We start from the raw sequence: 6,976 nt of genomic DNA, 5'->3' as shown, positions 1-6,976 counted from the left end.
AGTCCTTTGAAATTTTTTAATAAAATATTATTATTATCTATAATTTAAATCATATCGATCTACTCATTAAGTGGGCCGCACTGCCACACTGAGTCATATCATTGGCTATATATTGATTTCATTTTGGGTCTATTTTTAAGAATATATAAAATAATTTTAATTAATTTTATTAAAATAAAAGTTTCTCATTTTTTTAACGGATTGGATATTTCATAAATTGTATAAGTTGGAAGAAATAGATGGTTGTATATTAAGTTATGATACAGCTACTATGTCTAATCATTTTCACGGAGAAATTGCGACAACGGAAATGCCGGCGATTCGCGCGAGGGAATTCGTGAGAGGCGGATTCGCGGCAAGAGTGCACACGTGGCACACGCGTGGGCTTCGTGGACCATTGGTGGTTTGAAAGTGGGCCGGCAACGGACACGTGCTGGTCCGGGCAGCTCCTTTTGGGCTGAGCCGGGGATGATTATTAAGGCCCATTGGCTAAATGAACTGGGCCTGGCCGTTTACAAAGACTGGGCCCAGCTCAAAATGGTCCATTTACACCCAGGGGATGGTACTTGGGTCGGGTCCAAACTAAAACCTGCCTGGCCGAGAAATTTAGGTGGACTACATATACATCGTATATTGATGGTTGAGCATCTAACAAGTGTGGCCCACTTGATAAGTGGGCCATCGCTATCACTTTATTAAAAAATCTATTTCAGACCACTGATGAAACTGTTGGCATCTACCAAGTTGGAGGATGTTGGAGGTATCTCCATCGACCGTAGGAATCTCAACCGAATTTGAGAACATTCAAATTCTCTCTCTCCATTAAAACATTCAAAAATTTTGGGCCCACTGAGATGTGGTTCACAAATCCAGCCCATACATTATGTGTGTCCCACTTGGATGATGGGTCAAACGAAGTTTCAGAAGCATCAAAATTTCAGATGGGCCCCACCAAGTGCTTTTATATGTTTTAGGTATGTTTTTATGTGATTTTAGATGGTATGGCCCACTTGAGTTCGGTGTATGGCGGATTTTTGGGATATCCCATGATTTAAAGGGGACCCATCAAATGCACAATGTTGATGTTCCACATACACCATGGTGGGGCCCACACAGCTCGACCATATATATATATATGTGTGTGTGGGGGGGGGGGGGGGGGAGGGATTATGCGCTCGACCTCACGATTAGCTCCCGTGAGGTCAAGCTGTGTGGGCCCCACCGTGATGCATGTCGACCATCATCACCGTGCATTTGATGGGTCCCCTTTAAATTATGGGATATCCCAAAAATCACTCGTATACGGAACTCAGGTAGGCCATACATCTAAAATCATGTGAAGACATCGTTAAAACATATAAAAGCACTTGGTGGGGCCCACTTGAAATTTGCATGCATCTGAAACTTGGTCTGAACCCTCATGCAAGTGGGACACACATAATGTATGGGCTGGATTTGCAAACCACATCTCGGTGGGCCCAAAAAATGATTATGAATGTTTTAATGGTGCACGGCCCCTTTCCACTTCTGTATGTGGTGTGGCCCACACAAGTCACGGATTGACTTGATTTTTGAGACCTAGCTCCACGATGGAATGGTACATCTGACTGATGGGGTAGATGTTCGAAACGCATCACAGTGGAGCCCACACAGCTCGACCTCATGGGACGGACTCATGAGGTCTAGCGCATGGTGCCTTTTCCCTATATATATATATATATATATATATATATGGACGTGAACAAGTTATGTGTCTCTTTCAATCGCAACCTTCCATTTGGTGGGCCATGACCTTTTGGGTCACGCCTCAGACACGTAACTTGTATGTTTCATAAATACGTTAGTTATTGCAACTTGGAGGTGTGCTGATTCGAGTCCATATGCAGGCACACGTAATGTTTCTTTCGGCTTAAGAACCAAAGAATCTCTCTCTGAAGGTGGGCCACGACATACAAGGTGAATTTACCGTTCAATTTTTTTTATTTTTTGTAGTTATTTATGTATTGTGATACGATGTTAATAGAGGAAGTGATGGGCTTTTATTACTAAAATGTGTTAGAAGAAAAGATAGTCAATGCATATATGTTAAAGATAGAGTTAGAGGGTAGAATTATTGGACAATTTTGAGAAATATGGGTAAACTAATGCAAAACATTTGCATAATTTAGGACTATTTTGGAGAAGATTTAAATAGTTACATAAGAAAAGAATATAGAGAATATGAGAGGATTCTTAAGGAGAACATGTTTTTGGAAGATAAAATGAGATATGTGAAGGTATCTTTATTTCTCTATATCATAATCCTAACAAATGCATATTTTAATAATATTTTAAAAGTAGAGATTAATATTTTATAATAGCCAAAAGTGCATCACATATAAGCCAAAAAAAAAAATATTCCTACTAAGGAAGATAAAACAATTATTGTGCAGGACGGTAAGATTGTACTTGAAGAGAGTTTGACCGATACAAATAAGTTTATTGCTACGGATGTTTAGAAGTTATTTGGATACTACTAAATAAGTTACTTTTTAACTTATATTAAATAAGTTATTTTTTCTTATTTAAATTAGTTTTGTAAATATCATTGTAAAAGAAACTTATGTGTTAAAAGATACTTATCTTAATAAGCTTTTTTTTTTTTAAAGCTTTTCATATTATTACTCTTTTACTTCTCTCTCTCTTACCTCAAAGATCCATATCAAAGGAGGCCCTACAGGATGGACTATCCACATTGAAGGTGGGGCTCACACGATGGATGGTTCACATCAAAGTGGGCCCCACATGATGGATGACCTCATATTAATGTGGGCCCACACAATGGATGGTCCACTTCTAAGGTCAGCCCATGATGATAAACAACACACATCTAAAGCAAGTTGGTATGATGGATGACCCACTTCAAAGGTGTGGCCTACACGGTGGATAATCCACATCAAAGGTGGGCTCCCTATGATGGGTAGTGGACATTGAAACTAGGCCACACAAGATGGATGACCCATATTAAGGTAGCCCTACATGATGGATGACCCATATTGAAGTGGCCCCACATGGACGGTCAACATCTAAGGCGAGCCCCACATGGACGGTCAACATCTAAGGTGAGCCCCACATGATGGATGGTCAACATCTAAGGCGAGCCCCACATTATGGGCAACCATATTGAAGGTGGGGCCCACATGATGGACAATTCACATCAAAGGTAAGATCTAGATGATGGGCAATTAATTATGGTGGGCCCCACCTGATGGATGATCAACGTAAAAGGTCCACTCTAATGATGAGTGGCTCATATCTAAGGCGGGTCCTACATGATGGATGGCCCACATCAGAGGTAGGGCCCACATGATGGATGATCCAATCAAAGGTGGGGCCTACATGATGGATAATGGCATTGATGGTGGGCCCTATATAATGAATGGTACATATTAAAGGTTGGTCCCTAATGATGAATAACCCACATCCAAGGTGGGCCCCGCATCATGGACAACCCTATCAAAGGTGGGGCACACACAATAAATAGTCCACATCAATGGTGGGCCCCACATGATGGATGGTGGATGTATGGGGGCTAAACATACTTAGTTATAATTACTTATGATATTGGAAACCAAAAATGGCTATTGAATAAGTACAAACCAAGATAAACTATTTATGGCATAAGAAGCTTATCTAAAGTGACTTATGATCCAAACACCCTCTTGTATTAAGAAATAAAAGAAATGAAATGAAAGTTAATGGGTACTAAAAAAATAGGTAGTAAAATTTAAAATAAAAGAAAGCAGTGTTATTTAGAAATTAAACGAATAGAAGAAGGAAATAAAATGTCCCAGAAGAAGTAAATATTATGTGGAATGACATGGTAAAATGTGCTAGAAAAGTGACAAAAGATATTTAAAGAATATCAAGAGGAAAAAAGCCAACCATAATAAATAAATAAATAAATAATTGTGGTTAAATGATGATATATAATAATTTATTAGCAAGCCGTGTTTAAGTTCAAACACCAACAAGATTGATAAGAAAGAAGTAAGACTTAGCTTAAAGCTTGTGATGATCTTTAGATCAAGGACAAAAGAAGATGAGGACATGTTTTCATACTCATAAAAAAATGAGAGAGGAAAAGTAAAGACCTAAATATATTTGATGTATTAAGAGCTATAATCAAAGTGAACTAGTAAAAAACAATGAGATCAATGAAAGATGAAAAAAGTTATTTTTAGAATTTATAGTATGATAATCACTTTGAAAACATAAGGCTGGTGTTTACGCCCATTTTTGGTGTCCTGTTATAGAACAATAAGAAGACACCACATGGAGACACTACGTATTTGGCATACTCAGAATCGTACTTGCACCTGAAGAGGATATGCGTTTGATCTTTTTTCAACGTTATGCATTTTGTCATTATTGTGACGGTATAAACTTTTATTAGACCCTTTAAGACGACGAACCATGCCACGTGACTATGATTAAGTGGTCATTAAATGAGCGACGTGCCTGTCATGAGTATAAAAGACCCGTTAGACGAGCCTATCCTATCTCGAAACTAGATATGATTTCATCTGTAGAATTATCTCCTACAATCCTTCTAAAATGGGAGATTTCCCTAAAGACGTTTGTAGAACCAATAACGATCTAGAAGATTCCAAAGACCAAGGGGATGAATCGACATCCAAGCCAACTTAGACACAATCCCAGGCCCAAAACGTAAAGGGACAACTGAACTTATATCAGGTCCTGTTCTACACAATGATTGGAATCAAGAGAATGAGAGATCTAGTCTATCTAAATGACAGATTGGTATCAGGGGTAAAATCTCTCTAATACTCTAAGTCATTGTCATTCAAGGTAATTAAATAAGTAAGTTGGTTGGATTCGGATCGACCAACACCTTAAAGTTGACAGGGTGAACCATCAGGAAATGTTGAATGGTCGTGTTTGATAGATATCGAACGCGGATTTCCTGCGAAAGGCACACGCGGGAAGTTCCTGCGAAAGATGATGTGTTCTAATGAAAACAAGTCATGTAGTAAGTGACGTGGCATGATTTAAAAGAAACTAACGGAGTGTCTATTAGCCGTGAGACTCGAGCATGTACGCGGGCGCCTCTTCGTTTTTTTTTTCCCTCTCTTCTCTCCTTCTCTGAGACGAAACTAAAATAAATTTTAAAAAACCCACCAAGACAATGGGGGTTTTATTTCCTATTTCAAAATGTTGATGCAACTTGTAAAATTTCATGAATCTAGGGGTTCTATTTCCCATTGATTTATTAGTTGAAAAGCATTTCACAAATTAACCAAACAAAGCTGAAGAATAAACCAATTTCAATGTATTGAAATTTTTATAGTTCCCACAAAATTTGGAAGTTTTTGTTAATACATATATTGATCCGAGAAAACCCATTTTGCAAACCAATAATAATTTAAAAAAAAAATCCATAAGTAGTGAAAGCCCATTTCAGTTTACAGTGTTTAAGACAAAATAATTGGTAGATAGTTTTTTTCTTTTTTATTTAAAGATTTGCAACGTGTTCATATGTTTAAAGTGATTGTTATAAGCCTTCAGATTGATTCAGCGTTGTTGTGAAAAACTCATTTTAACAAAACATAAGAAATGTAAAAGGAAATGCAAATTTGCAGTGCATTTCAGCATGTTGAGTTTGATACAAACCCCTGCATGTTATGTTTTGATTTGAACTTATTTGTTAATTATTAGTTAGGAAAAAGAATCAGTTTGAGTAGGTTGTGTTTAAATTTAGATTTCCTCCAAAATCATGTGGTTACATGCAGAAAACTATAATATTTAATTTAGAGATAAAGAAAATGAGGTGGAGGAAAGAGAAAAAAGAAAAAAGAAAACAAAAACAAAAAATGAAGAGGTGCTCACGTTCACACTCGAGTCTCACGGCTAATAGAGACTCCGTTAGTTTCTTTTAAATCATGACACGTCACTTACTATATGACTTATTTTTATTGGAACACCTCATCTTTCAAAGGAACTTCTTGCGCGGGCCTTTCGCTGGAAATCCACGGCCATAGATATCAGCCCTTAAGTTTCCTGAATATTGGTCTAATTATCTTTGTTAGAAGAACTATAAGGGCACCAGGCCAAATCTTTAATGGGCCGCGAACATCTCTGGAAAGGATCAGTTATGTAAAGAAGATCCAATGAGCTAGTAACTTGGGAACATTTTCTTTCTAAAGCAAACCCCGGTTTGCGAAGGAAAATGTTACATATTCAAAAAGTTCGCACGAAGAATCCCGAAGGACTTAAAAGCCCAGCGAGAGGCTTTCTCTGCCTTGAGAAAGCTATAAAAGGAACACCCGAATAAAAGCTGAGGCCCCAAGATATATATATATATATGTCCACTATACATTCATACTTATTTTACTTTTCCTAGTCTATCTCACTACTACCCAGCAGTTCCCACTATAGTACATTTATTTTAGGAGTAGAATAAATATCTACAAGCTTAAGTTGTCAAATCCTCATGCCCATCTAAGTTTCGATTCAATTGTTCATACCCCATCATATCCTACTGACTATCTGTCTTGATCGTCTGTTTCGACAGGCATATTAGGTATTTATCTTATTTATCCCTTTAATTAGATTATAGAACATGATGGTTGCAACATGGCCAATACATTAATAAAGATCGATCGTGTTTATACTAGCCTTTATTCTATTATGGGCAAAACTCTTACTTTGATTTAGGAATACTATGTTTAAAGCACTGGTGAAATAGAAAGTCCTTAAACCAATCGATTTTGCAATTGCTGGTACAAGGAAAAAAGAACTCATTCATGAGGGCTAACTCTTTCCCTTGCTCAAATAACCAGATTATGATGCACATTAAATCAATCAGTCGGTGTTCGAGAGGACTCTAAGTCCAGATCCAGTCTCTAATTTGTCCATCTCGGTGCAGGGGTATTGGCCAATTCAGTCAATATCCTCAAGTCGAGCAGATTTTGGG

This window comes from Magnolia sinica, chromosome 16, assembly GCF_029962835.1.
Source record: "Magnolia sinica isolate HGM2019 chromosome 16, MsV1, whole genome shotgun sequence".
Lineage (NCBI taxonomy): Eukaryota > Viridiplantae > Streptophyta > Magnoliopsida > Magnoliales > Magnoliaceae > Magnolia > Magnolia sinica.
This window is presented reverse-complemented; position numbering follows the sequence as displayed.